Below are 23860 nucleotides of genomic sequence, written 5' to 3'. Positions count from 1 at the left end.
TCTACATGTTTGGTGCCCCACATGAAGAATGCAAAGAAATGTGTGATGGTGTGGAGATGCTTTCCTCTTTATACTGTTGGTGATATTACAAATTTAAGGCACACTTACCAGCATGTCTACCACAGCCTTCTACAACAACATGCCATGCTGTTTGTGGGACCATCATAGGTGTTGCAACAGTACAGTCACCCAAAACACACCTCCAGGCTATGTAAAGGCTATGAGACAAAAAAGATGCTGGATGGAGGACTGCATGAGATAGCGTGGTATCCACAATCACCCAACTTCAACCAAATTAGGCTCGTTTGTGATGAGGTGGACCACAGAGTGAAGGCAGAACAGCCAACAAATGACCTGCACCTCCCCAACAATCTCCTTCAAGATTGTTAGATATTCTTTCCTTGGGGCTACCTGATGAAGATGTTTGACAGAATGTCAAAGGGATGAAAAGCTGTTACTAGAGTAAAAAGAGGGAGCATAGAGAAAGGTAAAGACAACCTGTCAGACGAAATTGTACTGTAAAGTAAAGACAAGGCTGAAATGATGCTGATTAAATTAATTCTTTTGGTGAAAAAATCCACTTTCATGTGTTCTTTAATTAACATTTGAAAGTTTTTGTAATTAGATTTTGGTGCACAGGAGCCGGACTGTCCGCTGGGTCTTCTCCTCCCTGTCTGTGATTCCCCTGCCAGCCTCCTGTAAATGACGTGATGAGAATAAAAATCTAAACAATAGAATTACGCTTCTTCAGCCTATGCAACATTGTGAAAAACAAAAAAGAAAATGCAATAAAAGGTGATTAAAACATTGTATCTACTTGAAAATGTTATCAATAAAAATGTGAGAGCTAGCTCTCACACAGCAACTTTGACCAAGGACTCAAAATGTCACAGATCTCGGGAAATGTCAACACATTAAAATTATGTTTTTTGACAAATTTCAGATTTTTTTTTTACCATTACATTTTTAAAAAAAAAATGTGTTTGGTATCGCTATAGTCATACTGACCTGGAGAATCATATTGCTGAGGAATTGTTACTGTGTAGTGAACGCTATAAATAAAAAAAAAATTGTGGAATTGCTCTTTTTTCGCAATTTTGTTGCATTTGGAGTTTTTTTCCCTCCTTTCCAGTGCATCTCATGATAAAATGAATGGTGCCATTAAAAATTACAACTCGTCCTGCAAAAAAAACAAGTCCTCATATGGCTATCTGGATGGAAAAATAGATAAATTATGGGTCTTAGAAGAAGGGGAGAAAAAAAATTGTGAAGTAAAAAAAAATTGCCCTGTCAGGAAGGGGTTAAAAGACTGGAGAACTTGGAGGCAATGGCTTTTATAGGGAAAACCTAATGACAGGTTCCCCTTAGCATATAGTTTACTAAATGTACCCCAAATTTCTACAATGCAGAAGTTTTTAGTATTCTAATAAAGCTAGAAATATTTTTAAGTTGATACATTTGTAGCAAATGTATATAATATTCATAGGTATATTGGGAACTGATTCTATTTTCAAGCGAACTATGCATGTACCTTTTATAGAATACTACCTGGTTGATGATGGGTGATGGTAATGGGATGAAAGCATTTGCAGGTCGAGAATATTATGATTCTTTGGTGCCAACATAATCTCCTTACTTAAAGGGGTGGTTCACTCATATTTTTTATTTTCTAGATCGATATTGTATTGAGAAACAATGTTTCTCTCAAATACCTTATGTTGGCAATAGTGTCTGTGAGAGGCGCTATTGTAGACTGCTGTTCCCTGCTCCGTGACCCCCGAGCTCCGTGACCTCAGGGATCCGGTGACGTCACGTCAAGTTCCTGACACCGGCCGCAGTATCCGTGCGTGATGGGCTGTGGGCAGTGTTGCAACACTCTTCACAGCCCATCTGCTCCCTCCTCCCTCACAGCAGAGCGCTGCAAGCAGGAGACACACTGGGCTGTGACAAGCGGTGAAACACCGTCCACAGCCCAGTGACTAAGGAAGACTGGGGCCGGCTGCAGTGTCCGTGAGTGATGGGCTGTGGGCGGTGTTTCCTTCCTCGTCACAGCCCATCTTCCCCCTCCTTCCTCCTCATTCACACTGGGCTGGGACAAGCGGTGAAACACTGCCCACAGCCCAGTGACTCAGGAAGACTGGAGCCCGGGCGCAATGGTGTGACATGTCTGGAACTTGACGTGACATCACTGGATCCCCGAGGTCACAGAGCCCGGGGGTCACGGAGTGGGAAATAGCTGTCTGCAATAGCGCCTCTATTGCGCACTACTGCCAACATATGGTATTTGAGAGAAATATTGTTTCTCAATATAATATCGATCTAGAAAATAAAAAATATGGGTGAACCACCCTTTTAACGATTATAGCCAATATGTTAAAGGAAGATGAGATAACTCCATAAAATAATCTTTTGGTATTGGTTACAGTGAATGAGTCCCACTGTGCCTATAAATAATATGATCCTCTGTGGTTTGTTTTATTTAATTTTTAGTAGCCCCTTAATGACTTATAACATGCTATGCATGTCATAAGTCATTTCCCTGCCTTTGAAGTGGGCTCGGCATGCGAGCGTTCATCTTTCCCTGCAGATGAAGTCTGGAATTATTCAGCCTTCGTCCACCTCTAACAGCTACAGGTGTATCGATGATCCGACCGAGGCTGTTAACCTGTTAAATGCCACTGTCAATCTCTGACTTCGGCATTTACCATGTTCCGGCAAGGGGACATGCTCTTCTTACCTCTCATAGGTGCGTCCGTGACAAGATCATGTCAGCCAGGAGTCTACTGAAGGCTTGTGTCTGTCATCGCAGTACTCCTGTGAAAACCAACCTGTAGCCGGCGTTCATAGGAGATTGTAATTTCTTGATGTTTTTAAATATGAAAAAATAGAAAGCCTAGTTAAGAAAGCAAAAATGAAATACACATATAAGCTATCGCTGCATTTGTAAAAAATTGATTTATCAAAATATAAAATAAATTAATCCGATTGGTAAACAGCGTAACAAGAAAAAAAGATCTGACCAACAAAATTGCAGGGGTTTTTTTTTCACTACTTAAAAGAAAACTTTACATGTTTGGTATCTACATAATCGTACTGACATAGAGAATCATACTGACAGTTTTACGGTAAAATGAACGCAGTAAATAAAAAAAATAAATAAATTGCAGAATTTCCCTTTTTTGCTATTTTGGCACACTTGGGATTTTTTTTTCCCGTTTAACATTACATCAAATAATAAAATGGCTGGATTCATTCAAAAGTACAACTCATCCTGCATAAACAAGCCCTGATATTGCTATATCGACGAAAAGATAAAAAACGCTATGGCTCTTGGAAACAAAACAAAGCACAAAAACGAAAAATCACTCAGTCCTTAAGCAGTTAATTAGGGCTATTGGAGAAAAAATTAACAGGAGCGATGTACCGCTGATCCTCATCATGACCATGAATTTATATTGTGCTTCTGTCACGCTCCCGCTGTCACGCCACCGCTCCGTACCCACTGATCCAGTCTCTCCATCACACCACCGCTCCTTGCTCACTGATCCAGTCCACGTGTCCGCCGGTCCCGGCTGCCGCTCCCGCTCATGCTCCCCTGCGTCCTGTTCCTGGTCTCAGGAGTCTGACTCTGAGTCATAGACACATGTTTCTGTATAGGACCGGGCCGCGCCCATTTTCCTGGTCTTATAGGCCCAGCACACCTGAAGCAGGATATGACATAGGGCTGTGCTGGGTATATAAGACTGGCCTTTCCATGTGGGCGGGGCCTGATCAACGTGTCTTGCTAGGACGTGTCTTGAAGCTTTGTCTTTTGAGCTAGGTGCTCAGGTCCCCTTGTGCCGTGTCCTGTATTACTGCTTGTCCTTGCTACCTGGTACCTGTGCCTGTATCCTGTACTGTCTAAGGAACTCCAAGACCCTGGTGACCAGGTTCTACCTGTCCCTGCCATGCTAGTGCTCCGGCTACCGTGTACCCTGCCCTCCGGTGGGGTGCTCGGTGCAGTGGATCCACCTCCTGGGCCTACCAGTCCTCCTGGCCCTCACAGCTTCTAAATCAAATGAACTCTAATCTAATAATTTAAACACAACAGCAAGTAATACAGGAAGGCAAATAAAAAAATCACGGACACTTTTATGTAATATTTTTCTGAAATGGTATGGATGTATTCTAAGCACAAGCATCTAGTTAGACGCCATTAATCCATCTAGTTTCAGAAGGATCAAAGCTAATATCTCATTTACAGAACCTTTGTAATAGCTATTACATGACAGACTAAAAGCTGCGGTTTCTGTGTTATAGAACCTGCTGATATTTTTAGTAATTTATAGGCAGGTTAATACTGTAATACCTAGGGAGTAATTTTTAATGAGCGTGGTAGACAGTATTAAGCAAAGCAAATCATCACTAGCACAATTACATTGATGAATACAGCCAGTGATGTGTTTTTTAAGTGTAATGATTTTTTTATTAAGGTCCCATTACAACATCTTGTACTAGATTTAAAGTCTAGGAGGCTGTAAATTTCCGATGCCTTAAATTATACTTATCAAGTAAATCCGCCTTCCACACCATAAGAGAGTTTATCAAAATAAATAAAATACCGTAAAAGGGGTTTTCTGGTCTCAGAAGAAAAGTCTGCAGTCACCCTTTGTGCTTGCAGACTGCCGAATCATGACAATGGTCCCAATACCTCATGTTTGTGACTACTTGTAGTCATATGTCCACTAGTATCCACTGGCTTCTCCTTAGGCCTGTTTCACACATCAGTGAAACACACAGACATTTTCCACTGACGTGTTAAAAATGCATATGTCCCTCCATGTATCGTGATTCACGGCATGTATTGGAAAAAAAAACGTGTGTTCTCCATGTGCTATGCATGATATCATATGGAGATCACGTACTCCAAACTCACCTGTCCCCGCGGTACTGAATCTCTGACTCTGCTGTGTTCGGCCGCCACTCTCTCCCCTCTGCAGCTACTTCCGGGTCGGCTTTGTAATGCATATGTATGACCATAATTAGCCGGGCTTGAAGCAGAGACAGCAGCAGCTGAACACAAGGTTGGTGGAGACATATGAAATTAAAAAGCTTTTTATTTTTAATGTACGTGTTTTTGTGGTACGTGTTTCATGGAACAGACCACTATGTGTTCCATGTGACATCAGTGATGCCAGAAGAATACGGACATGTCTATGTGCGGAAATCATGGACACACGTGTACGCCGCATGGAGACATGGTCACTGATGTGTGCGCAGACCTATTGATTTTAATGGGTCTGCGTATATCCATGATTCTGGTACATATAAAAACTGTCACATATGTACCAGAATCAACGACGTGTGAAAGAGGCCTAAAGGGAATTTGTTACCAGGTTTTTGCCACCTAATCTGAGAGCAGCGTAGCATAGGGGCAGATATCATGATTCCAGCGATGTGTCACTTACTGGGCTGCTTAGTGTAGTTTTGATAAAATCACTGTTTAATCAGTAGTAGATGTATGATACATGTTCGATATCTCCAAACTTGTATGAACCTGGGGAATCATATAGCCAGGTCAGTTTTACCATATAGTGAATATGGTAGATAAAACCCTCCCAAAACAATTGCACTTTTTTTGCAATTTCACCACACTTGAAATTTTTTTCCTGTTTTCCAATGCAAGATGTAGCAGAATGAATGGGTAATTTAAAAATACAACTAATTATGCAAAAACAAGCTCTCACACGGCTATATTGACCGAAAAATAAAAAGTTAGAGCTCTTGGAAGAAGGGGAGAAAAAAAAAACGAAAAAAGGTAAAAACGCTGGCTGTTGAAGGGATTAAAACTGCACCCCTCAAATACTTAAAATTTGTTGCCGGCATGATTATATGATTTACACAAGCTGGTGTCACCTCCATCTCCGTGAAATTTTGCGTATGCGCGTGGCTTATTTTGACCGCATCAGTGAGCCTTTGAAGCCAGGTGGACAGGTAAGTATGTGTGACGGGTACTAGCGATTTTGTCCGCCACGGCCAGCGATTTGCCCGTGACGCACAAATGACGGGGGTGGGTGCGAATGCTAGCGACATCGCTAGCGATGTCGCAGCGTGTAAACCCCCCTTTATACCAGGCGTGTGTAGACTTTTTATATTTACTGTATGTCAAATAACACTAATGTAATAGGTGTGCAAAAACAGTCATTTGTAACAGTTGCACAAAATCTAAGGCACTCACTCAGTTAATTTTCTTCTAGCAATATTTGTGACCTTCTGCATGCAAAATGAGACAAATTGTACAATTGAAATGCAATAGCATTAGTTCGCCCACTGCGATCAATTATTGCTAGCTCTATTATCTTTTGCATTTCAATTGAGTCTTATTATTCACTTGTCCTCATACATAATTAAGGGCTCATTCAGATGACCGGTCTGTATGTCCTGGTCAGTTCCTTTTTTTTGCGGACCTACTGACAGGACCATCTTTTTAATGTCTTTTGTGTAGGATCGGATGGCACATGGAAGCACCTCCGTGTACCATCAGTTCCTACAAAAAACACATCGGAGTCCGTATCTCCATTCCGTTATTATGGAACATGTCCTATTCTGTTCCCTAATACAAGTCAATGGGTCCGGCAAAATTCCCGGAAGCCACACAGAAGCACTTCTGTGTGACTTCCGTTGGGTGCCCCTGCAGTCTGTGTCCCGCTCCCGTGCCAACCCCGCGGTTCCCCGCACTGCAGTGTTAGCATCTGCCCGCACTGCAGTGTGACAGCAGCTGCTCGCACTGCAGTGTCAGCATCTGCCCGTGTGGCGCCCCTGAGATGTCAGGTGCCACAGGGTATTGCACCCAGTAACACGTGCAGTTCTAACCCCGGGTTCTTGGAAGACCAGTGCCGGTAAATGCCATTCAAAAAATCATATCCATGACCTTTTTCCCAGACTGGGTAACAGGCTAGGGATAGTTCTGATGGATGGCCACCTATTGGTTGGCACATATCCAATCTGTTAGTCAGAAACCCGGGAGGGGGAGGGGCTAGTCAGTGCAGTTGACGGGAGACAGACATCTTGACAGTGAGTCAGTTAGTCAGTCAGTGAGTGAGTCAGAAGTCGATAGTCAGACAGAAAGTGTAAAGTGGCTTATTTGGCTCAAGGCGTACGGTCGCCAGAGAGAGTACGGTGTGAGTACTCACGGGTCCGAGCACCGGTGGCGTGCAGAGCCCTAGTTCAAGAAAATGCTTTAAGTTCACCTGATAAATCTGCCCGGAGAGGGAATCATCAAGGTTCCTCACCAACATTAGTGTCCGCGGCACAGCAGCAAAGAGGTTCAAGCTACCTGCCATACGGGCCAGGACTGTGACAACAGGAGGGGACCCCAGAACGCTTCAGGTGATGGGGACCCACCAACTGCAGACAGGTGCATGGAAGTAAAGCTCAGTAAGTGACTACACCAGCACTGGTAACAAGGGAATACCGAATTACCTGAGGCCCAGATTGGTAGAGACCAGCACCAGTCGGGTTGCAGCTTCACAGAACCAGTGACTAAAGAACAAGTTAAACTGCAGCCCCTGTGTTGTCTGAATTCTTCCTACACCTCTGCATCTCCAACTTAAACCATATCACAACCACTATTATTCTCCCCTGGGGCTTAGCTTAACTTGCGGAGGGCCATCACATCCAAGCTGCTCAATACCACAAGTCCCAGCAGTGAGAGTCGCTCGCGATACTTCCTTGTGAACGCGGCGGTCATTGAACTGAGTGACGAGCGCTGACATCAGGAGTGCAGTGGCTTTGATCCCTGTAGGTAATGTACCTCACTAACCTCCTGAAGTCAGCGCTGGTCATGCCACGCAGTGACCTGGGCTGACCTCAAGATGTTAGCTCAGGTCACTGCACTGCTCTCCCAGCCAATGGGGAATGTTCTGTCTTCGTGCACGTTTGCACAGTGTGCACTCCGACATACAGCCTAAACCTTTTCTCTGTTTACAAGTAAGCAGACAGTTTCTCAGAAATCTGAACTTATTTATAGGTTAACAGTGTTGAACGTGTTTGAGTATATGGTAAAACTGTAAGAATACAGAAAACAATAATAGGTGTGGAGCACACCACACATCCGGATATTACATTACACTGTATATGGGAAAAGCTTACAAAATGGCGACATTTATAGTACATGTGGATTTCTATCCAGTCTAATTACCTACGTTATTACAACTTATGCAGTGCAACAACAGGTTTCAACATAATGTTTTTACATGTAGTACATACCGGAAATACGTTCGTGCGGATAATGGGTTTTAACAAGAGAGGTGCAGGAGAGCACAGGGAAACCGTCCTCCTTCATGTATCTTTCTTACAAAATGGAGACTGCTTTCAGAATGCTCAGGAAATGCCCAGCAGCAAGACACTCCCACAAGGAAAACACTGAACACTATAGAACTACAGCACCATCTAGTGGCTTAACATCGTTTAGCATTGATGTAAGGTAACAATAACTTTATTAGCACTTAACAATTGTGGCAATTGTCTTATGCCTGAATGGGCAGAACACTCCCCGCCTGGCGTCAACTGATGCCAGTTACAGGCTCTTTTGGTGAAAGCAACAGGATGAGTTCTGCAGCTTGCCTGAGGAATAATTTATTCTCCCCGAATTTACACACCTTGACTTCAACTTTGCGAATGTTCCCATCTTTGCTCGGTATCGTCCTGGTTACTAGGCCAAGTGGTTACTCATTTCGGTGTGACTGGCTATCTTTCATGAGTCCAACGTCACCAGGTTTGATGTTTGGTTTGTTGTGTTGCCACTTCGTCCTAGTTTGCAAGGTGGAGAGGTCCTGTCTCCATCTGTCCCAGAAAGCATTGGAGATGCTTTGTACTTGCCTCCATTGACGTTGGTAGAGGTCTTTGTCACTGAATTCTCCAAGGGGAGCACTCAGAGAACTAGATTTCTGAGTGAGTAACATGGCTGGAGTGAGAATCGCCAGGTCTCCAGAACTGACAGAAAGTGTTGTCAATGGCCTGGCATTCATGATAGCTGAGACTTCTTCCAAAAACGTAGTTAGACTTTTGCATGTGAGTCTGGCACCCACTTGTAAGAAGATAGAGTCGAGGATTCTGCACGCTATCCCTATCATTCTTTCCCAAGCCCCTCCCATGTGAGAAGAGTGTGGTAAAATGAAAGTCCAAGTGCATCCTTGTTCACTTAAGTATGTTTCCACATTGGTAGTGTCTAGGTTGGAGGGAATTTGAAGTTCCTTTGCTGCTCCAACGAAGTTTGTGCCTCTATCAGAGCGGATGTGCTTCACTGGGCCTCTGATGGCAATGAAACGTTGAAGTGCATTTATGAAACTTGAAGTGTCCATAGATTTTATAACTTCAATGTGAACAGCTCTTATGAACAAACAGGTGAACCTAACTGCCCAGCACTTCACATTGGCATGGACTCCTCTAGTGTGCCGCATAGCTACAGACCAGGGACCAAATACATCCAGACCGACGTTGGTGAAGGGAGGATCTGTACTGAGCCTGTTAGGTGGAAGATTAGCCATTTTTAGGTTCTGAAACATGCCACGAAGTTTTCGACAGGTAACACAATTGTAGATGAGTTTACTCACACATCTCTTTGCTCCAACTATCCATAGTCCCGCGGCTCGTAGATTCCCTTTAGTAAACCATCCACCATGATATTTCACTAGGGCGTGGTGGTGCTGCACAAGCAGTGTCGTAACATGATGATGTCCGGGAATTATTATAGGGTGTTTTTCCATAAACTCCACTTCGGCTTCTTGAAGACAACCTCCAATTCTTAACAGCCCATCTTGGTCAATCATTGGATCAAGCTTCTTCAGGGCACTGTCCTTAGGAATGTGTTGCTTTTTGGTGAGGTTGTCTATTTCTTTAGTATAACTCTCATATTTAATGGTGCAAATTATTACATTCCTGGATTTTTCTAGGTTGGGAACGGTAAAGACATGTTTGCAGTGATGCCATTTGCAAGGTTTTTGGATCGCTGGTGATGCTGACTTGGAAGAATGGGCTATGTGAATTAAAAAGGTAATGGTATGAACAAGCGACCTCCAGGTTCAGAACCTGCTAAAATTATGCAAATTGAGGTGGTGGTCTGAAGTCACCGCTCGTAGAACGGATACCTGAGGACGTATTTCTTCATCAGCCTCTGGATCTATCAGCTCAAACGAGTTGGATCCGGTAGTGCAGGATGTTGAGCGGTGTAGGAATGCAGGATCTGAAAACCATGTTGTGTCCTTTAGGTGGCTCACTGAAACGGATCTGGTTGCATGGTTTGCAGGATTATATTGTGTAGACACGTAGTGCCACTGTTTAGGGCAGGTGGATCTCCTGATCCTTAGCACCCTATTGCTGACATAGACATAGAAACGTCGAATTTCATTACAAATGTACCCTAGTACTACCTTGCTGTCAGTGTAGGATTCAGCATCCTTGATCTCTAGGCTCATTCCTGTCGAGATAAGTTCAGGCAACTCAACTGCAAGCACAGCGGCACAGAGTTCCAGTCTGGGTATCGTATGTTCACGGAGAGGCACCAGTTTTGTGCGTCTAATGACAAACCCTATGTGGCATTGTTCCTTGGCATCTACAGGTTTTAGATATGCCACCGCTGCAATCGCTTTGACTGAGGCGTCACAGAAGATACAAAGTCTTTGTAATTTGACTTCTGTTGATGGCACAGGAGCATATGGTCGTCTCACCTGAAGGCTGGTCAAGGCTTCAAGAGAATTCTTACAGTCTGCACATAGGTCTCTTTTCTCCATTGGAAGCAGGTCATCCCAATCAGATGTGTCTTGGGTGAAGTCTCTTAACATCATTTTACCTTGGATGGTCACAGGAGCTACAAATCCCAGAGGATCATGCAAGCTGTTTACAAAGGACAGAACACCTCTGTGTGTGAAAGGCTTCTCTTCTCTGCTAATTTTGAAAGTGAATGCATCCACCTTCAAATCCCAGAACAAACCAAGACTCCCCTGCATGGGTAGGGAGTTGGTGCTTAGGTTCAAGTCCTTCAAATCACTTGAGTAGTCTTGAGAGGGAAAAGCTTCCATTAATTCTTTGCTGTTGGAAGTGCTCTTGTGCAACCACAAATTAAATTAGACAGAGCAAGCATTTCTTGAGCTCTTCTAAGGAGACTGATTGCAGCTTCACTGGTGGGAGTGGATTTTAGGCAGTCATCCACGTAGAAGTCTTTTTCCACAAAGGATCTAACATCTGACCCGTACCTTGCTTCTCCTTCTTTAGCTGAATGTCTGAGACCATAGATGAGAACTGCAGAAGGACTATTCCCAAAGATGTGCACTCTCATCCTGTACTCTGCGATGTCTTTATCGGGGTCGTTGTCGCGATACCAGAAGAACCTCAAGTAGTTTCTGTGTTCCTTTTTGACAAGAAAGCAGTGAAACATCTGTTGTATGTCTGCCATAATTGCCACCTTATCTCTGCGGAAGCAGAGAAGGACTTTGAGAAGTCTGATATTGAGGTCTGGGCCGGACAGTAAAGCTGGGTTCACACATAGTGACAGCGACAACGACGTCGCTGTTACATCACCATTTTCTGTGACGTAACAGTGACCTTGTAAGTCGCTGTTATGATCGCTGCTTAGCTGTCAAACACAGCGACGCAGCAGCGATCATAACGTCGCTACATGTGCAGAGAGCAGGGAGCCGCGCACACTGCTTAGCGCTGGCTCCCTGCTCTCCTAGCTACAGTACACATCGGGTTAATTACCCGATGTGTACTGCAGCTACATCTGCAGAGAGCAGGGAGCTGCGCACACTGCTTAGGCCCCTTTCACATTGCGTTTTTCGTGCATATATACGTTTCTGCAGACAGACACCCGAACGTAGAGGAGTACGTTCGGGTGTCCGTCTGCAGAAACGTATATGTGCACAAAATTGCACAAAACAGAGTACACGCTAACGCAGTGCGCTCCATAACAGTGAATGGCCCTGTCGGACGCATGCATCCGGAGCACGTTTTACAGAGTAGGGGAGGGGCGGTCCGGACGGTCCGGACGGATGCCCCGACGGGACCTGTGGACGTAGAGAAAAACGCAATGTGAAAGGGGCCTTAGCGCTGGCTCCCTGCTCTCCTTGCTACAGTGTACACATCGGGTTAATTACCCGATGTGTACTGCAGCTACATGTGCAGATGTCACGCTCCCCGGGTCCCCTGCTCTGCTCCCCGGCTCACCTGCCACGCTCCCCGGCTTCCCTACGTCGCTCCCCGGTTCCTCTGTCCGGCGTCCGCCGCTCCCCGGTCTCCAGCCTCCATTGCCTGCGGTCCCCAGGCGTCCTGGTCCCCGCTCCCGGCGCCCGTCGGCTACTCAGCCCCAGCCCGGCTCTCCTGCTTCCTGCTCACCACTCCCTGCCCTGGCTTCTGGCACCCGGGCCTCGCGCATGCGCATTAGGGCGCGTGCGCGGTCATTGACCCTCTCTTAAAGGGCCAGCGTCCACTGACAGAAAATTGAACACACAGGTACAGGGTATAAAGGGGTTTAGTGTCCAAGTGGGCGGGGCCTGTTCTTCGTGTTTCCTAAGCTAGGAGTCAGGTCTCCTTGTGTCTCTGTGATATACTCACCTATCTCTCTTCTAGAGCCGCTCCTGCCTCGCCATCCGGTCCTGCCGACTCCCGAACCCCGAACGCTGACTATCTGCCATCCCGTCAGTCCGTTCCATCTCTGATCCCTGTGGTGACCCGTCCTCTCGCTCCATCGGTTCCGGACTCTGCCTGACAACACCTCGGCCTCCGAACCTGAGCTCCGTCACCCGGACTACCATCAGTGACTCCGTGGTCCCAGGGACTTCTCCATTCTACTCTGTTGCACGGACTGTCCTTCTACCTGTAGTGCTCCGGATACCGGACTCCTTGCCTTCAGGAAGGTGTTCGGCCCAGTGGATCCACCTCCTGGGTCTGCCCGTCCATCTGGCCCTAACAGTAAGAACAGGCCATGGATCCCGCCGAAGCACTAGCGGCCTTGCAGGAGGAACTCCAACGCCAGTGTGAGACCCAGACCCGCATGCTGAACTTTATGTCTTCTGTGGACGCCCGCCTGAACACGCTACAAGCGTCGGTCACATCTTCGGCATCTCGAGCTTCCACTGGACAATCCACGGCCCCAGCTCCCGTGGCAGCCTCCTCGGATGCTTCCAGGCTTCGTTTGGCCTCACCACCCCGGTACGCCGGAGATCCCAAGACCTGCAGGGGATTCATAAACCAATGCTCCCTCCATTTCAAGCAGCTGCCGCATTTGTTTGCATCCGACCAAGCCAAGGTCGCGTTCATGATGTCCCATCTAGAGGGTGAGGCACTGGCGTGGATGAACCCCTTGTGGGAGAAGGAGGACCCTGTGACCACTAACATCCAGGAGTTCCTGCAGGCATTTCGTGGCACCTTTGACGAGCCCGGACGCGCCGCCGCGTCTGCCTCATCTCTCCTCCGGTTACGTCAGGGGACTCTGACGGTGGGTCAATATGCCATCCGTTTTCGCACCTTGGCTTCGGAACTCGGGTGGAACATTGAGTCTCTAACCGCCGCCTTCTGGGAAGGCCTCTCGGGTCGTATCAAAGATGAGCTGGCTGGTCGTGACGTGCCGTCCACCCTGGATGCCCTGATTGCCCTAGCAACTCGAGTGGACATTCGCTTCCAGGAACGATCCAAGGAAGTGTCCCGTGAGAGACGTCCGATACGGCATTCCTCTCCTCCGCAGAAGCCCGCCGTTCTTCAGTCAACGGCATCTGGTGTCTCCGTCCACGAGCCCATGCAGATCGACCGTTTGAGGCAGTCTGAACAACGCTGAGCAGAACGGCTCGCTAAGGGCCTCTGCTTCTACTGCGGAGAGGGCACACACCTTCTACGCTCCTGTCCAGAGAGGCCGGGAAACTCCAAAGCCTAGGGTTGGTAGGAGAGGCCACCCTAGGTGCTGGGACTCTCTCAGACCCGGTTACGTGGACTGTTCAAGTGACAACGGGAGAGACGCGGTTCACGGCTGAGGCGTACCTCGATTCCGGGGCAGCAGGCAATTTCATCCAGCAGGCCACGGTGGACAAGTACCAGGTGCCTGTTACTCCACTCGACAAACCCCTCGTGATTGCCTCTGTGGATGGGAGACCCCTCTCTGACACCATCTCGTGGATCACCAAGCCGATGGAACTGCGTATCGGTGCCCTGCACACCGAGAACATCTCTCTCTATGTCCTCCCACACATGTCCCATCAAATCCTGCTGGGACTCCCCTGGCTACGGACACACGAACCGTCAGTCAGCTGGGGCACTGGTGAAATCACCCGATGGGGCTCCTCTTGCCACGAGAACTGTCTGAAGACCATACAACCCATCCGACGACCTCCGGTTCCAGAGTCCCTACCGGGACTGCCCTCGGCCTATTGGTCCTTCGCGGACGTCTTTGACAAAAAGGAATCAGAGGTACTTCCGCCACATCGTCCTTACGATTGTGCCATCGACCTGCTCCCGGGAACTACACCACCTCGAGGACGGATATATCCGCTGTCTCCTGCCGAAACAAGGGCCATGTCTACCTACATCACAGAGAACCTGGCAAGGGGATACATTCGGAGATCCTCCTCTCCTGCTGGAGCAGGCTTCTTCTTCGTCAAGAAGAAAGAGGGCGACCTACGCCCATGCATAGACTACCGGGGATTGAACCAAATCACCGTGAAAGGACCTGGTCCGCATCCGCTCAGGGGACAAATGGAAGACCGCGTTCAATACTCGCGATGGGCACTATGAATACTGTGTGATGCCCTTCGGCCTGTGTAACGCACCAGCAGTCTTTCAAGAATTGGTGAACGACGTGTTCCGAGACCTTATCTACGTCTGTGTGGTGGTGTATCTTGATGACATCCTGGTCTTTTCTCCGGACCTCCAGACCCACAGAGAGAACGTGCAGCTGGTACTACAACGACTGAGGGAGAATCGTCTGTACGCCAAGTACGAGAAGTGTGTCTTCGAGCAGTCTTCTCTTCCCTTCCTGGGTTACGTAATCTCCGATACCGGCCTGCAGATGGATCCGGAGAAGGTCTCTTCCATTCTCAACTGGCCCCCTCCTTCTGGACTGAAGGCAATCCAACGCTTTCTGGGATTCGCAAACTATTACCGTCAGTTCATCCCTCACTTCTCTGCTCTGACTGCACCTCTCTCCGCCTTGACCAAGAAGGGGGCTAATCCAAAGGACTGGTCACCTGCGGCCGATGCCGCGTTCGGCTCCCTGAAGCGGGCGTTTGCTTCCTCCCCTGTGCTCCACCGTCCGGAGTTAAACCGACAGTTCACCTTGGAGGTGGATGCCTCCTCCTCGGGAGCCGGAGCAGTGCTCATGCAGAAGTCCTCCTCCGGGAAGATGGTTACTTGCGGTTTCTTCTCCAAGAGCTTCTCAGCGCCTGAACGCAACTACACCATCGGAGACTGAGAGCTATTGGCAGTCAAACTGGCTCTGGAGGAATGGCGCTACCTTCTGGAAGGAGCAGTGTACCCCGTTATTATTTACACGGACTACAAGAACCTGGAATACCTGCGGTCTGCTCAGCGACTGAACCCACGGCAAGCCAGGTGGTCCTTGTTCTTTGCCAGGTTCGATTTCCAGCTCCATTTCCGACCCGCGGACAAGAATGTACGCGCAGATGCCTTGTCCAGGTCATTCATGCCCATGGAGCAGGAGGAGGAGACATCCCAGCTCATCATCTGCCCTAGTAAAATCATTCCGGTGGCTCCTGTCACCCTGGCCCAGATACCGCCCGGGAAGACCTATGTCTCTGAGACTGACAGGAAAAAAGTGTTACACTGGGGCCATGCCACGAAAATAGCCGGTCATGCTGGTCAGAAGAGAACATGGAGTACGATTGTACGTCATTACTGGTGGCCATCCCTTCGCACGGATGTCGCTTCTTTTGTCTCAGCCTGCTCCTCTTGTGCCAGGAACAAGACGCCCAAACATCTGCCATATGGCCGTCTTCTGCCTCTGCCTATACCCTCAGTTCCGTGGCAACACATTGCGATGGACTTTATTACGGACTTGCCACTGTCCTCCGGACACACAGTCATATGGGTCGTGGTGGATCGGTTCTCCAAAATGGCTCATTTCGTCCCTATGGCTGGACTGCCCTCTGCCCAGGAACTCGCTGACGCCTACATACAGCACATCTTCTTGCATGGCTTTCCATCACACATTGTGTCCGACAGAGGAACTCAGTTCACCTCCCGCTTCTGGAGGGCTCTCTGCAAACATCTGGGAGGGACTCTGGACTTCTCTTCAGCCTACCATCCTCAGTCGAATGGCCAAGTGGAACGGGTCAATCAGATCTTGACCTCCTTCTTACGTCACTACGTCAACGCCCATCATGACGACTGGTCCACGCTTCTTCCTTGGGCTGAATTCTCCCATAACCACCACGTCAGTGAGTCCTCCTCCAGCTCTCTCTTCCATGTCGTTTACGGACTTCAGCCTTCCGTCCCATTACCTGTATCCTCTTCCTCGGATGTTCCTGCTGCTGATGCTGTAGCCCGTGACTTTGCAACAATTTGGGACTCTGTCAAGGCGTCCCTTGGACGTGCTTCCCTGCGGATGAAGAGACACGCAGACAGGAGGCGTCTGGATCCTCCGTGTTTCTCTCCAGGAGATCTGGTCTGGCTTGCTTCCAAGTACGTCCGATTGAAGCTGCCATCCTACAAGCTGGGTCCTCGCTACATCGGGCCGTTTAAAGTCCTCAGCAAGATCAATGAGGTCTCCTACAAGCTGCAGCTCCCGGCCACGATGAGGATACCCAACTCCTTCCACGTCTCCCTGCTCAAGCCGGTTGTCCTTGGTCCCTTCTCCGCTGCTGCCAGTCCGGCTCCTCCTCCTATTGCCGATGATGACATCTATGCGGTAAGGGATATCGTGGCCATGAAAACCATACGGGGCCGACAGTTCTTCCTGGTGGACTGGGCAGGGTATGGTCCTGAGGATAGGTCCTGGGAACCCCGGGAGAATGTGGGTACTCCTCTGATCCGTTCCTTCCTGTCCCGGTTGCGGGGAGGTGGCGTGGGGGGGGTACTGTCACGCTCCCCGGGTCCCCTGCTCTGCTCCCCGGCTCACCTGCCACGCTCCCCGGCTTCCCTACGTCGCTCCCCGGTTCCTCTGTCCGGCGTCCGCCGCTCCCCGGTCTCCAGCCTCCATTGCCTGCGGTCCCCAGGCGTCCTGGTCCCCGCTCCCGGCGCCCGTCGGCTACTCAGCCCCAGCCCGGCTCTCCTGCTTCCTGCTCACCACTCCCTGCCCTGGCTTCTGGCACCCGGGCCTCGCGCATGCGCATTAGGGCGCACGCGCGGTCATTGACCCTCTCTTAAAGGGCCAGCGTCCACTGACAGGAAATTGAACACACAGGTACAGGGTATAAAGGGGTTTAGTGTCCAAGTGAGCGGGGCCTGTTCTTCGTGTTTCCTAAGCTAGGAGTCAGGTCTCCTTGTGTCTCTGTGATATACTCACCTATCTCTCTTCTAGAGCCGCTCCTGCCTCGCCATCCGGTCCTGCCGACTCCCGAACCCCGAACGCTGACTATCTGCCATCCCGTCAGTCCGTTCCATCTCTGATCCCTGTGGTTAACCGTCCTCTCGCTCCATCGGTTCCGGACTCTGCCTGACAACACCTCGGCCTCCGAACCTGAGCTCCGTCACCCGGACTACCATCAGTGACTCCGTGGTCCCAGGGACTTCTCCATTCTACTCTGTTGCACGGACTGTCCTGCTACCTGTAGTGCTCCACCTACCGGACTCCTTGCCTTCAGGAAGGTGTTCGGCCCAGTGGATCCACCTCCTGGGTCTGCCCGTCCATCTGGCCCTAACAGCAGAGAGCAGGGAGCCAGCACTGGCAGCGAAAGAGGTGGAGGCTGGTAACGAAGGTAAATATCGGGTAACCACCTTGGTTACCCGATGTTTACCCTGGTTACAGCTTACCACAGCTGCCAGATGCCGGCTCCTGCTCCCTGCTCGCTTCATTTCGTCGCTCTCTCGCTGTCACACACAGGGATCTGTACGTCACAGCGGGACAGCAACAATAAAAAAACGAACCAGGGCTGTGTGTAACAAGCAGCAATCTCACAGCAGGGGCCAGATCGCTGCTCAGTGTCACACACAGCGAGATCGCTAATGAGGTCACTGCTGCGTCACAAAAACCGTGACTCAGCAGCGATCTCGCTGTGTGTGAAGCACCCCTAAGACATCGTTTAATGAAACATCTTTACATCTGGCGCTTGAGTCAAATACTGCTCTTATTTGACCTGGTTTCTCAGGATGATACACACCGAAAATGAGTAAGTACCAGCACTCCTCAGAGTCTTGGAGTGGGGGTGCGATTTCTGCATGGTTACTCTTGAATATCTTCTCCATGAAGACAAAGAAATGTTCTCTCGTATCTGGTGACCTTTGATGTTTGTGTTTCAGGGAGAGAAATCGACCGTAGACAGGTTCTCTGTTGTTGGGTAAACATCATCTCTGGAGTCTGAATGGTAGAGGTGCGACCCAACTTCTTGACTCGTCTTTTACTATTTCTTGTTCCATGATGACCAAGAACAGTCTGTCTTCTATGGCCATTGCCGTCTTGTTGTCTTCTCTTGTCCTATGGAAAACTGTACATCCTATCTGATCTTGCTCACTATCACAGGCGTGGTGTTCACATGAAGGGTCTGCAAAAGGACAAGGAAGGGGGCACTGCATGGTAATTCATTACCAGGAAACTCCTCTGGCATGGCTGGATGAGAGATAGATGTCCATTTTCAAGTGTACTGGTGAGCATACTGTTAACTGAGGTCGGTTTGTGTACCCTTCCTAAGCAGACATCTCCAATAATGACCCATCCTAGGTCACGTTTCTGTGCATAGGGAGCGTTCTGGTGGCCGTTAATCTGTCTTCTTGCCTTATGAACACGTAGTATGTCTCTTCCGAGGAGTAAGGCAGGCTTTGCACACTACGACATCGCAGGTGCGATGTCGGTGGGGTCAAATTGAAAGTGACGCACATCCGGCATTGCAGGTGACATCGTAGTGTGTAAAGCCTAGATGATACGATTAACGAGCACAAAAGCGTCGTAATCGTATCATTGGTATAGCATCGGCGTAATCCATAATTACGCTGACGCGACGGTCCGATGTTGTTCCTCGTTCCTGCGGCAGCACACATCGCTGTGTGTGAAGCCGCAGGAGCGAGGAACATCTCCTACTGGCGTCACCGAAGCTTCCGTAGGATATGCGGAAGGAAGGAGGTGGGCGGGATGTTTACATCCCGCTCATCTCCGTCCCTCCGCTCCTATTGGCCGCCTGCCGTGTGACGTCGCAGTGACGCCGTACGACCCGCTCCCTTAAGAAGGAGGAGGGTCGCCGGCCAGAGCGACGTCCCAGGACAGGTGAGTCCATGTGAAGCTGCCGTAGCGATAATGTTTGCTACGGCAGCTATCACAAGGATACCGCAGCTGCGACGGGGACGGGGACTATGGCGCTCGGCATCGCAGCATCGGCTTGCGATGTCGTAGTGTGCAAAGTACCCCTAAGACTATCAGAGCTTCTGAGTCCAGTTCTGATATCTGGTCAGCTATACTCTTCAAATGGGAATGATGCGCCACTACCTCCGGTGTAGGTATCTCGGACCTGTTGTCAGGAATCAAGTTGCACTCTAGTATCGTTGGCAACGGTAAACAAGTCTGACCATCCATAGACTCCACTTTAGACAAACTAAATTTTGTGCATAAATATTAGTTTTGTTTTATATTCATTTTTATCACTCAATATTCAACAGGCGTTAGTCTGCGGACTCGCTGCTATTACTAATACAAGTTACGGCAGGGCTTATTGTAACATGAATTCTTTTCAGTAGCAGATAGTCAAGGCTTTATAATTTACAGTTTTTTATGAAGTATAAAAATCATACTGCTTCTGGACATTGATTAACAGCTCCCACCACACACTGTTTATGCCCCCACAAAGCTCTCAATACAGAGTATGAAATCCTCACAAAGCCCCTCACATAGTATATTGTCCACACAAAGCCTGTTATGCATAATAATGGCCCCAGAAAGCTCTCACACAGAATGTAATCTTCACACAGCCTCATTGCACGGTATTGTGTCCTCACACAACTCCCTAAGGCCTCTGCCACACTTACGTGCCTCCGGTACGTGTGCGCCTTTTTTTTCACGTACCGGAGACACGGGCCCACGTGGTCCTATGTATTGTTATTGTTTTGGACACACGTAAGTATTCAGGAACGGAACGTGTGTCCGTTCCGTACTTACGTGTGTCCGTTTTTTAAAAATGCTGACATGTCCGTGTTGCTCCTGCAGCATGGGTGTCACACGGCCCGCACCCGTACCACACGGATGTAGTGTGGATGCGGGCCCGTGTGACACGCGCCGGACAAAGACACGTGTCAGTGTAAAAATAATAAAAACACATACTCACCTCCACCATACCTGCAGTCTCTGCCGCGGCTGTCCCCTGCATCCATCCCCCAGTGAATTTGAACGACGCGTCTTCTTCACTGGGGGCCGGAAGCAGCGTCAGCAGGGCGTGGCTTTGGTCGAACGCTGTCATTCAGCACCACATACAGCGCCGGATGATGCAGGTAAGGCGGGGCTTTCCGTTCTCCATGTGTTATTACTAGAGTTGAGCGGACTGCCAATAATCCGGGTCTGGCGGATCAGCGGCGGGTTGACAAAGAAATCCGGATCCGAACCTGAATCCGGGCCCATATATGTCAACGGGGAGCGGAATCCGGGATGAGAGAGAAAAGAGAGAGAGAGAGGAGAGAGAGAAGAGAGAGGAGAGAAAGAAGAGAGAAGAGAGAGAGAAGAGAGAGAAGAGAGAGAGAGCACAGAGAGAGAGGAGAGAGAGAGAGAGGAGAGAGAGGAGAGAGAGAGGAGAGGGAGAGAGAGAGAGGAGAGAGAAAAGGGAGAGAGAAAAGAGAGAGAGGAGAGAGAGAGAGAGAAAAAAAAAGCTGAATCCGGATCGTGCACCCGGAATCCCGCGTCTGGGTCGGACTCGGATCTGCCGCTCAAACCGCGCGGATCCGGATTTTCCCGGTCCGGGTCCGCTCAACACTAGTTATTATGTATAACACACGGAGAACATGTACGTGCCATAAACACGGCACATGGGGACAAAACCACCCCTTTAACACGTATGTTACATTTTGTCACGTAAGTGTGGCAGAGGTTTAATGCCTGCTTTACACGCTTCAATAAATCTTTCAATCCGTCGTCGGGGTCAAGTTGTAAGTGACGCACATCCTGCATCGTTCGTGACGTATTTGCGTGTGACACCTAAGTGCAATCAAGATTGAACGAAAATACGGTGATCGCATACACGTCGTTTATTCCTCATACATTGGACGTTTTGTTGTATGAACCTAGTCAATTGAAACGTGTGACATCCCTCATACGATTTTGATGTCTGAGGCTATGTGCGCAGGTGTGCGCTCTGCACCGCAGCTTAAAAAAGGTCCGCTTCAGAGTGCAGCTGAAAAGCTGCGTTCTGAAGCGCCTCACAATGTCTGTCATTCACTAATCTCTGTCAGTCCGTCACTATCTCTGTCCCTCTCTCTCTGTCCATGTCAGTCTATCCCTCTTACCCCCTCTCTCATACTCACCGATCTCCGATCCCCGGCCCGGCTCTGCACGGCATTCACACTGCTCCGGCGGCTTTTACTGTTTTGAAAAAGCCGGCCGCCCATTAAACAATCTCGTATTCCCTGCTTTCCCCGCCCACCGGCGCCTATGATTGGTTACAGTGAGACACGCCCCCACGCTGAGTGACAGGTGTCACACTGCACCCAATCACAGCAGCCGGCGGGCGTGTCTATACTGTATAGTGAAATAAATAATTAAATAATTAAAAAAAACGGCGTGCGGTCCCCCCCAATTTTAAAAACCAGCCAGATAAAGCCATACGGCTGAAGGCTGGTATTCTCAGGATGGGGATCTCCACGTTATGGGGAGCCCCCCAGCCTAACAATATCAGCCAACAGCCGCCCAGAATTGCCACATACATTATATGCGACAGTTCTGGGACTGTACCCGGCTCTTCCCGATTTGCCCTGGTGCGTTGGCAAATCGGGGTAATAAGGAGTTATTGGCAGCCCATAGCTGCCAATAAGTCCTAGATTAATCATGTCAGGCGTCTATGAGACACCTTCCATGATTAATCTGTAAATTACAGTAAATAAACACACACGCCCGAAAAAAACCTTTATTATAAATAAAAAACACAAACATATACCCTGGTTAACCACTTTAATCAGCCCCAAAAAGCCCTCCATATCCGGCGGAATCCAGGATGCTCCAGCGTCGCTTCCAGCGCAGCTGCATGGAGGTGACCGGAGCTGCAGCAGACACAGCCGCTCCGGTCACCTCCACACAGCAAATGAAGACAGCCGGCGATCAGCTGAGCTGTCACTGAGGTTACCCGCTGTCACTGGATCCAGCGGTGGATGCAGCGGTGGCCGCGGGTAACCTCAGTGACTGCTCAGCTGATCGCGCTACTCACCTCAGTTGCTGCGTGGAGGTGAGAGGAGCAGCGGTGAGTAGCGCGATCAGCTGAGCTGTCACTGAGGTTACCCGCGGCCACCGCTGCATCCACCGCTGGATCCAGTGACAGCGGGTAACCTCAGTGACAGCTCAGCTGATCGCGCGGCTGTCTTCATTTGCTGTGTAGAGGTGACCGGAGCGGCGGTGTCTTCTGCAGCTCCGGTCACCTCCATGCAGCAGCGCTGGAAGCGACGCTGCATCATCCTGGAGTACGCCGGACAAGGAGGGCTTTTTGGGGCTGATTAAAGTGGTGAACCAGGGTATATGTTTGTGTTTTTTATTTATAATAAAGGATTTTTTCGGGCGTGTGTGTTTATTTACTGTAATTTACAGATTAATCATGGAAGGTGTCTCATAGACGCCTGACATGATTAATCTAGGACTTATTGGCAGCTATGGGCTGCCAATAACTCCTTATTACCCCGATTTGCCAACGCACCAGGGCAAATCGGGAAGAGCCGGGTACAGTCCCAGAACTGTCGCATATAATGTATGCGGCAATTCTGGGCGGCTGCAGGCTGATATTGTTAGGCTGGGGGGCTCCCCATAACGTGGAGCCCCCCATCCTAAGAATACCAGCCTTCAGCCGTATGGCTTTATCTGGCTGGTTTTAAAATTGGGGGGGACCGCACGCCGTTTTTTTTAATTATTTAATTATTTATTTCACTACACAGTATAGACACGCCCACCGGCTGCTGTGATTGGGTGCAGTGTGACACCTGTCACTCAGCGTGGGGGCGTGTCTCACTGTAACCAATCATAGGCGCCGGTGGGCGGGGAAAGCAGGGAATACGAGATTGTTTAATGGGCGGCCGGCTTTTTCAAAACAGTAAAAGCCGCCGGAGCAGTGTGAATGCCATGCAGTGCCGCGCCGGAGATCGGTGAGTATGAGAGAGGGCTGCTCAATTCACTTACTCAGGAGTTTAGCGGTCACCGGTGAGTCCTTCACTGGTGACCGCTAATCAGGACGCGGCACAGACAGAGCCGCAGCATGACAATGAAGTCGGGTGAAGTTCACCTGAGTTCATTCTGACAGTGCGGCTCTGTCTGTGTCTGCTGTCAACTACCATTCACCGCTGCTACATGGCTGTCTATGTCTGCTGTCAACGGCCATGTAGCAGAGCTGAATGGCAGATGACATAGTAAAAACGCATCCCTACACATTACACACGCTTGGCAAGTCAATAAGTAAAAGAAAAAAAAAAAGGGTGCCCAATGCATACGTCACAGAACACATGATCTAAAGGATCGCACACAAAATTGATCAATTTAACATAGACTACTAACGCA

This window comes from Anomaloglossus baeobatrachus, chromosome 5 (genome assembly GCF_048569485.1).
Source record: "Anomaloglossus baeobatrachus isolate aAnoBae1 chromosome 5, aAnoBae1.hap1, whole genome shotgun sequence".
NCBI classification, from domain to species: domain Eukaryota; kingdom Metazoa; phylum Chordata; class Amphibia; order Anura; family Aromobatidae; genus Anomaloglossus; species Anomaloglossus baeobatrachus.
This window is presented reverse-complemented; position numbering follows the sequence as displayed.